Raw genomic sequence first — 9,026 nt, forward strand, 5'->3', positions numbered from 1 at the left:
TCCTTGTATCCAGTTCTCAGACAACTTCATAGCAACAAAATGTAATTGAGTACTTAAAATACAGTAAAAAGAAAAGGAGTACTTGTGGCACCTTAGAGACTAACCAATTTATTTGAGCATGAGCTTTCGTGAGCTACAGCTCACTTCATCAGATGTTTACCGTGGAAACTGAAGTCTGCTGCAGTTTCCACGGTAAACATCTGATGAAGTGAGCTGTAGCTCACGAAAGCTCATGCTCAAATAAATTGGTTAGTCTCTAAGGTGCCACAAGTACTCCTTTTCTTTTTGCGAATACAGACTAACACGGCTGTTCCTCTGAAACCTGTCATTAAAATACAGTGTAACACATTGGTGAGTGCATTACCCATCCCCCTCTGTACCCAGTGCACAGAGAATACAAATCTGTTACAGCCCCAGCTAGAAAGACTTAGCCCTGGTCTACACTAGGAGTTGAGGTTGAATTTAGCAGCATTAAATCGATTTAACCCTGCACCTGTCCACATGACAAAGCCCTTTTTTTCGACTTAAAGGGCTCTTAAAATCGATTTCCTTACTCCACCCCCAACAAGGGGATTAGCGCTGAAATCGGCCTTGCCGGGTCGAATTTGGGGTACTGTGGATGCAATTAGATGGTATTGGCCTCTGGGAGCTATCCCAGAGTGCTCCATTGTGACCGCTCTGGACAGCACTCTCAACTCAGATGCACTGGCCAGGTAGACAGGAAAAGGCCTGCGAACTTTTGAATCTCATTTCCTGTTTGGCCAGTGTGGCAAGCTGCAGGTGAGTGCAGAGCTCATCAGCAGAGGTGACCATGATGGAGTCCCAGAATCGCAAAAGAGCTCCAGCATGGACCGAACGGGAGGTACAGGATCTGATCGCTGTATGGGGAGAGGAATCCGTGCTATCAGAACTCCGTTCCAGTTTTCAAAATGCCAAAACATTTGTCAAAATCTCCCAGGGCATGAAGGACAGAGTCCATAACAGGGACCCGAAGCAGTGCCGCCTGAAACTTAAGGAGCTGAGGCAAGCCTACCGGAAAACCAGAGAGGCTAACGGCCCCTCCGGGTCAGAGCCCCAAACATGCCGCTTCTATGATGAGCTGCATGCCATTTTAGGGGGTTCAGCTACCACTACCCCAGCCGTGTTGTTTGACTCCTTCAATGGAGATGGAGGCAACACGGAAGCAGGTTTTGGGGACGAGGAAGATGATGATGATGAGGTTGTAGATAGCTCACAGCAAGCAAGCGGAGAAACCAGTTTTCCCGACAGCCAGGAACTGTTTCTCACCCTGGACCTGGAGCCAGTACCCCCCGAACCCACCCAAGGCTGCTTCCTGGACCCAGCAGGTGGAGAAGGGACCTCCGGTGAGTGTACCTTTTAAAATACTATACATGGTTTAAAAGCAAGCGTGTTTAATGATTAATTTGCCCTGGCATTCGCGGCTCTCCTGGATGTACTCCCAAAGCCTTTGCAAAAGGTTTCTGGGGAGGGCAGCCTTATTCCATCCACCATGGTAGCACACTTTACCACTCCAGGCCAGTAACACGTACTTGGGAATCATTGCAGAACAAAGCATTGCAGTGTATGTTTGCTGGCATTCAAACAACATCTGTTCTTTATCTCTCTGTGTTATCTTCAGAAGAGTGATATCATTCATGGTCACCTGGTTGAAATAGGGTGCTTTTCTTAAGGGGACATTCAGAGGTGCCCGTTCCTACTGGGCTGTTTACCTGTGGCTGAACAGAAATGTTCCCCACTGTTAGCCATGGGGAGGGGGGAAGGGCTAGCCATGCGGTGGGGGGAGGCAAAATGCAACCTTGTAACGAAAGCACATATGCTATGTATGTAATGTTAACAGCAAGGTTTACCGTGAAAGAGTGTACCCATTGTTCTATAAAAGGTGTCTTTTTAAATACCACTGTCCCTTTTTTTTTTCTCCACCAGCTGTATGTGTTTCAAGGATCACAGGATCTTCTCCTTCCCAGAGGCTAGCGAAGATCAGAAGGCGAAAAAAACGCACTCGTGATGAAATGTTCTCTGAGCTCATGCTGTCCTCCCATACTGACAGAGCACAGACGAATGCGTGGAGGCAGACTATGTCAGAGTGCAGGAAAGCACAAAATGACCGGGAGGAGAGGTGGCGGGCTGAAGAGAGTACGTGCAGGCTGAAGAGAGGGCTGAAGCTGAAAGGTGGCAGCAGCGTGATGAGAGGAGGCAGGATTCAACGCTGAGGCTGCTGGAGGATCAAACTAATATGCTCCAGCGTATGGTTGAGCTGCAGGAAAGGCAGGAGCACAGACTGCCGCTACAGCCCCTGTGTAACCAACCGCCCTCCTCCCCAAGTTCCATAGCCTCCTCACCCAGACGCCCAAGAACACGGTGGGGGGGCCTCCGGCCACCCAGCCACTCCACCCCAGAGGATTGCCCAAGCAACAGAAGGCTGGCATTCAATAAGTTTTAAAGTGCTGTGTGGCCTTGTCCTTCCCTCCTCCACCACCCCTCCCAGTGCTTCCCTCCTCCACCACCCCTCCTGGGCTACCTTGGCAGTTATCCCCCTATTTGCGTGATGAATTAATAAAGAATGCATGAATGTGAAACAACAATGACTTTATTGCCTCTGCAAGCTGTGATCGAAGGAGGGAGGGGAGGGTGGTTAGCTTACAGGGAAGTAGAGTGAACCGAGGAGGGGGGGGCAGTTTCATCAAGGAGAAACAAACAGAACTTTCACACCGTAGCCTGGTTTTCAAAGCTTTTCTGATGCACACCGCACCCTCCTACGCTCTTCTAACTGCCCTGGTGTCTGGCTGCATGTAACCAGCAGCCAGGCGATTTGCCTCAACCTTCCACCCCGCCATAAACATCTCCCCCTTACTCTCACAGATATTGTGGAGAGCACAGCAAGCAGTAATAACTGTTGGAATATTGGTTCCTCTGAGGTCTAACCGAGTAAGTAAACTGCACCAGCGTGCTTTTAAAGTCCAAATGCACATTCTACCACCATTCTGCACTTGCTCAGCCTGTAGTTGAACAGCTCCTAACTACTGTCCAGGCTGCCTGTGTATGGCTTCATGAGCCATGGCATTAAGGGGTAGGCTGGGTCCCCAAGGATACATATAGGTATTTCAACATCCCCAACGGTTATTTTCTGGTCTAGGAATAAAGTCCCTTCCTGCAGCTTTTGAAACAGACCAGAGTTCCTGAAGATGCAAGCGTCATGTACGTTTCCCGGCCATTCCATGTTGATGTTGGTGAAACATCCCTTGTGATCCACCAGTGCTTACAGTACCACTGAAAAGTACCCCTTGCGGTTTATGTACTCGCTGCCTTGGTGCTCTGGTGCCTAGATAGGGATATGGGTTCCATCTATGGCCCCACCACAGTTCGGGAATCCCATTGTAGCAAAGCCATCCACTGTGACCTGCACATTTCCAAGGGTCACTACCCTGGATATCAGCAGATCTTTGATTGCGTTGGCTACTTGCATCACAGCAGCCCCCACAATAGATTTGCCCACTCCAAATTGATTCCCAACTGACCGGTAGCTGTCTGGCATTGCAAGCTTCCACAGGGCCATTGCCACTCGCTTCTCAACTGTGAGGGCTGCTCTCATCTTGGTATTGTGCCTCAGGACAGGGGAAAGTAAGTCACAAAGTTCCATGAAAAGGTTTTGCAGCTGTTGGGAATCGTCCCAGACTGGCAACACTATGCAGTCCCACCAGTCTGTGCTTGTTTCCCAGGCCCAGAATCTGCATTCCACCGCATGAACCTGTCCCATTAGCATCATGATGCCCACATTGCCAGGGCCCGTGCTTTGAGAGAAGTCTGTGTCCGTGTCCTCATCACTGCGCTGACATCGCCTACTCGCTCGGTTTCACTTTGCCAGGTTCTGGTGCTGCATATACTGCTGAATAATGCGTGTGGTGTTTAATGTGCTCCTAATTGCCAAAGTGATCTGAGCGGATTCCATGCTTGCCGTGGTATGGCGTCTGCACAGAAAAAAGGCACGGAACAATTGTCTGCCATTGCTCTGATGGAGGGAGGGGCGACAGATGACATGGCTTACAGGGAATTAAAATCAACGAAGGGGGTGGCTTTACACAAGGAGAAACAAGAACAACTGTCACACAGAATGGCACCCTCAAGGATTGAACTCAAAACCCTGGGTTTAGCAGGCCAATGCTCAACCCACTGAACTATTCCTCCCCCCGGTATTTCAGGCAGGACTGAATCTCCATTAAACTTTTCAAGGTGCCCCTGACAGACCTCACAGAAACGATTGTCGGCTGTTGATTTCATGGAGGGAGGGAGGGGGGAGCAAATGAATACAAAACAAATCTGGTGTATTTCTTGTTTTGATCCACTCCAGCTACCTTTTACATCTTTGGCTGGCAGCAGACAGTGCAATAGGACTGCTAGCCATCCTCATCTCCTGCCTGCCCGGCAGAAGATGGTGCAATAGGACTACTAGCCATCCCCATTTCCTGCCTGCTCGCCATAAGATGGTACAATAGGACTGCCAACAGGACTAAAGAGAATGACCTGGTCGAGTCACTCCTAATTTAGTCCCTGTGCCCATGTCTGCCCAGGCACTCCTGACTGCCCTTACCGAGGTGGCCAGGAGCACCTCGGACATGACGACGATGATTATCAGGCCTATTGTACCATCTGCTGCCACAAGGCAATGGGTTGCTGCTGCTGTGTAGCAATGCAGTACCGTGTCTGCCAGCACCCAGGAGACATAGGGTGACAGTGAGCTGAGCGGGCTCCATGCTTGCCACGGTATGGCGTCTGCACAGGTAACTCAGGAAAAAAGGCGCACAACGATTGTCTGCCATTGCTTTCACAGAGGGAGGGAGGGCCTGACGACATGTACCCAGAACCACCCGTGACAATGTTTTTGCCCCATTAGGCATTGGGATCTCAACCCAGAATTCCAATGGGCGGCAGAGACAGCGGGAACTGTGGAATAGCTACCCATAGTGCAACACTCCGGAAGTCGACGCTAGCCTCGGTACTGTGGAAGCACTCCGCCGAGTTAATGCACTTCATGCACTTAGAGCATTTTGTGCGGGGAGACACACAATCAACTATATAAAAACGATTTCTAAAAAACCGACTTCTATAAATTCGACCTAATTTCGTACTGTAGACATACCCTTAGCTACGTAGTTCAAGGTGCTTGTGCTTTTAGCTCTGTAGGTGCAGTACAGTAACTGTAATATCATACTACCAACAGTAAATTGATTAACAATCCCTTTCCTGGCAGAGGATAAGTTTCTGTACAAATTAAATCAGACTGCACTGTATAGGATGTTCACATTGCAGTAACAAATATGTTATTGCCAAACTACAGGGCTGCAGTGGCTAACCAACTTTAGCAAATGAACGGGTGCTATTCCAGTGAATCAAGGTCTCTCAGATTAAAGCAGCCAAGCCTTCACTCCAAAGCCTGAGTGTTTTTATTTGATCCTCTACTTATGTGTTTCTCAGCCTTCTCTGGTTGGTGACCCCTTATTCAAAGTCAACAAATTTCAAATCCCTTATATTTACTATTAAAGCAAGAGTAAAAAATATTTTTTTAAAAAAGGTTATCAGTGATAATAAGAAGCCTACCTAATTTATGTATGTGTGCCAGGCTGATAGAGAATACCTGGCCTTGAAGGGTAAAGGGTGTGTAAGAGCAAGATATTCTTTGCTATCAACTATAATAAAACTCAGTGCCTTCTGACCTCTGGTGCGAGGTTGCAACCCATGGGATGAGAAACACTGCTCCACATTAACCTGTAACTAGAGGCCAGATTTCTGTACCCATTGAATGGTACCTCACTCTACAAGTTGTCCCACTGAAGTCAGGGGAACTAACTCTGAAGTCAACTGCTACTATATTGCAGTAAGGGTATCAGACTCTGTCCCTTAAGAACGGCCATACTGGGTCAGACCAAAGGTCCATCTAGCCCAGTATCCGGTCTTCCGACAGTGCCAAATGCCAGGTGCCCCAGAGGGAATGAACAGAACAAATAATCATCAAGTGATCCATCCCCTGTCGCCCATTCCCAGCTTCTGGTAAACAGAGGCTAGGGACACCATCCCGGCCCATCCTGGCTAATAGCCATTGATGGACCTATCCTCCATGAATTTATCTAGTGCTTTTTTGAACCCTGCAACAGTCTTGGCCTTCACAACATCCCCTGGCAAGGAGCGACTATTTTAAAATGAATGCACAGCAAGGGGCTAACCTCTCGAGTGGGGAGGAAAATTGCTGCAGCTTATTCAGCAAGGACCCAATCCCGCTCCAGTTGAAGTCAGTAGAAGTTTTGCCACTGACTCCAATACAAGCAGGATCAAACTTCAGTGGTGTCATTGTCCTGGAGACCTTCCGTGTCGTTAATAGAATCATAGAGTTTAAGGCCAGAAGGGATCATCAGATCATCTAGTCCAGTAGTTCTTAAACTGTGGGCCGTGACCCCGTTTTAATGGGGTCACCGGGGCTGGTGTTATACTTGCTGGAGCCTGGGGCTGAAGCCAAAGTCCAAGCCCCGCTGCCCAGGGCTTCAGTCCTGGGTGGCAGGGCTCAGGCTTCGGCTTGAGCCCCTGCACCCAGGGCTGAAGCCCTCAAGCTCCAGCTTTGGCCCCCCTCCTGGCTTTGCCCCCCACCCTGGGCAGCGGGGCTCGGGCTTCAGCTTTCGTCCTTCCGCCCATGGCAGTGGGGATTGGGCTTCAGCACCCCTTCCTGGGGTCATGAAGTAATTTTTGTTGTCAGAAGGGGGTCGCAGAGGAATGAAGTTTGAGAACCCCTGATCTAGTCTGACCTCCTGTACAGCACAGGCTATCAACAGCACACAGCACCAGCAGGGATCTACATTTCCATGTTAGCTCCTAGTCTAAAAGAGGCAGAACATTTCACTGAGCATATAGGATACAGAGGTTTTTTGGTCCATCTAAGCTAATATCAAGGTTTAGAAGCCGGTGTTCGCTTTTTAAATTTAACAGAGTTCAGATAATCTGTCCTACCTGTTTCATGGAGGCCTTAATCCAAATTTTTAAAATTATATTTTGCATGTGTTTACATCTTGCTGTGAATTAGAGAACGGACTTTATAGCGCTTACATACATTTTCATATGAAGCTCAGTACTACTCAATATTATTTGATGTGTAAAACATCCTGGTGTACATTGACCTTAAATTTCTGCTCTAGAGATATAGAGAGGGAGAGAGAGAGTGTAAAATATAATGAACTTCTAAACCATTGAAAATAGCAATAGAAAACACAACAACAATAGAGCTCAAATCCCTACGCGGTCTTGAGAGCCTGGTAAACTTTACTGATTGTTACTGGCAACAACACTATAAACCTGCTCTTCTTCAATAACAACATGTCGTTAACAACTGATGGTCAGAACTTTCCTCATCAACCCAATTTATTCATTTCACTTCCTCATAGGTCAACAGGTCCAAAGTTTAGCCAAGCAGCGTTTACATGGTTGCCTTGGTGTAGCATAAACTGGAATGACACAGCCTAAAGACAACAGCTTGGACAGAGTTTCTTTCACCCAAGCGTTCTAGAGCTGGTCTCCTTCCCCGACAGACACAGTAAGGGCAGAGCCAAACTCCGCTGCCACCCCCTATCTCCAGAGGGGATGCAACTTCCATAAAGTTCATACAAGATGCCGCACCCTGGACTAAGCTGAGGGGCGTTGGGGGAAGAGAGCACAGGAGAGAGGCAGAGAGAAGCTTCTGTAACTTACCCACAGGAGGTGGGCTGGGGTCCGCTCTCCGGGCTGCAGCCCTGCACCGTGAGGAGGGAGGGATGGAGCCGCCGCCAGCCCAGTCACAGCGGTGATCCGAGCCACCCGGCGGGCAGGACAGAGCGCTCGCTTCTCACGCACCTCCAGAGCCGCTGCTCCCGGAAATCCAGCAGGACTTGCTGGCCGCTCGCTCCTGCGGGGGGCGGGGAGGGGGATGAATCGCAAGGCAGGGCTCGCTCCGCTGGCTGGCAAGCGGCGTTCAAAGCAGGCGGGCGCTCTGCCTGGGACACCCGAAGCTGCCCTCGGATGGGCGGCTGCGCTCTGCAGCCGGACGCCCTGGCTCCACCCGCGGGGAGTTGTGCTTCTGCCCTTCCACGGAGGCGCCCGGCACAGGGTTAGGGCGCGATCAGTAACCCCCCGCCCCAAACCGAGCGGGAATTCTAACACGGGCTGGAACCCTAGTGTAGACGGGGCCGTTGCAGTTTTAACACGTAGGTGCCCACGTGCTGCGTGGGTACCCTGGCAGGGGGGCGGGCGGGTCTGTAGTCTGGGGCTAGACACAACCGCTGCCAATGTGGCCATGGCCGCACACTGTGGAGCCAGGGCCAGTCTGTCTAGGCGCTGGGAGGCATCTCCCAGCCACTATGTAGATAGGGGTCACTGTTCCCTCTAAGATGGGCGCGTGTGCGTGCCCACACAGACCCTAAAGCCCGTGCACACGGCGAGACACCGCGTGCACAAAAATTTGCACAGAAGAAATGTTTTCTGTACACAGCCTGTCAAAAATTTGCCGAGAAGAAATGTTTTGTGCATGTGGCCTGTCAAAACTTAGAGGGAATATTGACAGGGGTGTTAAGTAGTTAACACGTGTTCGAACACACCCTTTTTCCTGAAGACCAGGCCTCTGAGTCTTGGTGCTAGGCCCACTTTGTAATGCCTGGCGCTGGGGTTTATCTTGGCTGTATTTTGTTTTCTGCAGTGGTGGGGCTCTCTTTTCTCACCATCTGAAGGTTTGCTGGCTGATTCTGTAGCTGAAGGACCAGCGGTTGATGTCAGGTGGGTTCTGTATTTCATGGAGACTTCTGAAATATATTCATTTATTTTGATGTATAACATTATACAAAAAAGTGCTTCTGTTGGGTGCCTGTTCCCAGGGTAGTTTCCATAGTATTCAATTAAAAAACTGATCAAGTTTAGCCACACATAAGCCCCATGCTGCAGTGATGCAACTGTGCCTGAAAGAAGCTCACTGCAGGTTGGGGATCATAGCACAATTCTCC

General features: G+C 49.6%; 1 protein-coding gene across 5 annotated transcripts in view; it reads right to left on the reverse strand.

Moving 5' to 3' along the window:
• Positions 1 to 8,060, reverse strand: part of TMC5 (transmembrane channel like 5) — a 47,953-nt gene extending 39,893 nt beyond the window's left edge. For 4 of the 5 annotated variants that reach the window (XM_048868241.2, XM_048868243.2, XM_048868240.2 and 1 more), the window contains exon 1: positions 7,747 to 8,060. The gene's annotated coding sequence lies outside the window, so the exon portion shown is untranslated. The remainder of the gene's footprint in view (positions 1 to 7,746) is intronic. The other variant, XM_048868245.2, reaches the window with a different exon arrangement.
• Positions 8,061 to 9,026: the final 966 nt, after the last annotated feature.

The sequence above is a fragment of the Caretta caretta genome, chromosome 10 (genome assembly GCF_965140235.1).
Source record: "Caretta caretta isolate rCarCar2 chromosome 10, rCarCar1.hap1, whole genome shotgun sequence".
NCBI classification, from domain to species: Eukaryota; Metazoa; Chordata; order Testudines; family Cheloniidae; genus Caretta; species Caretta caretta.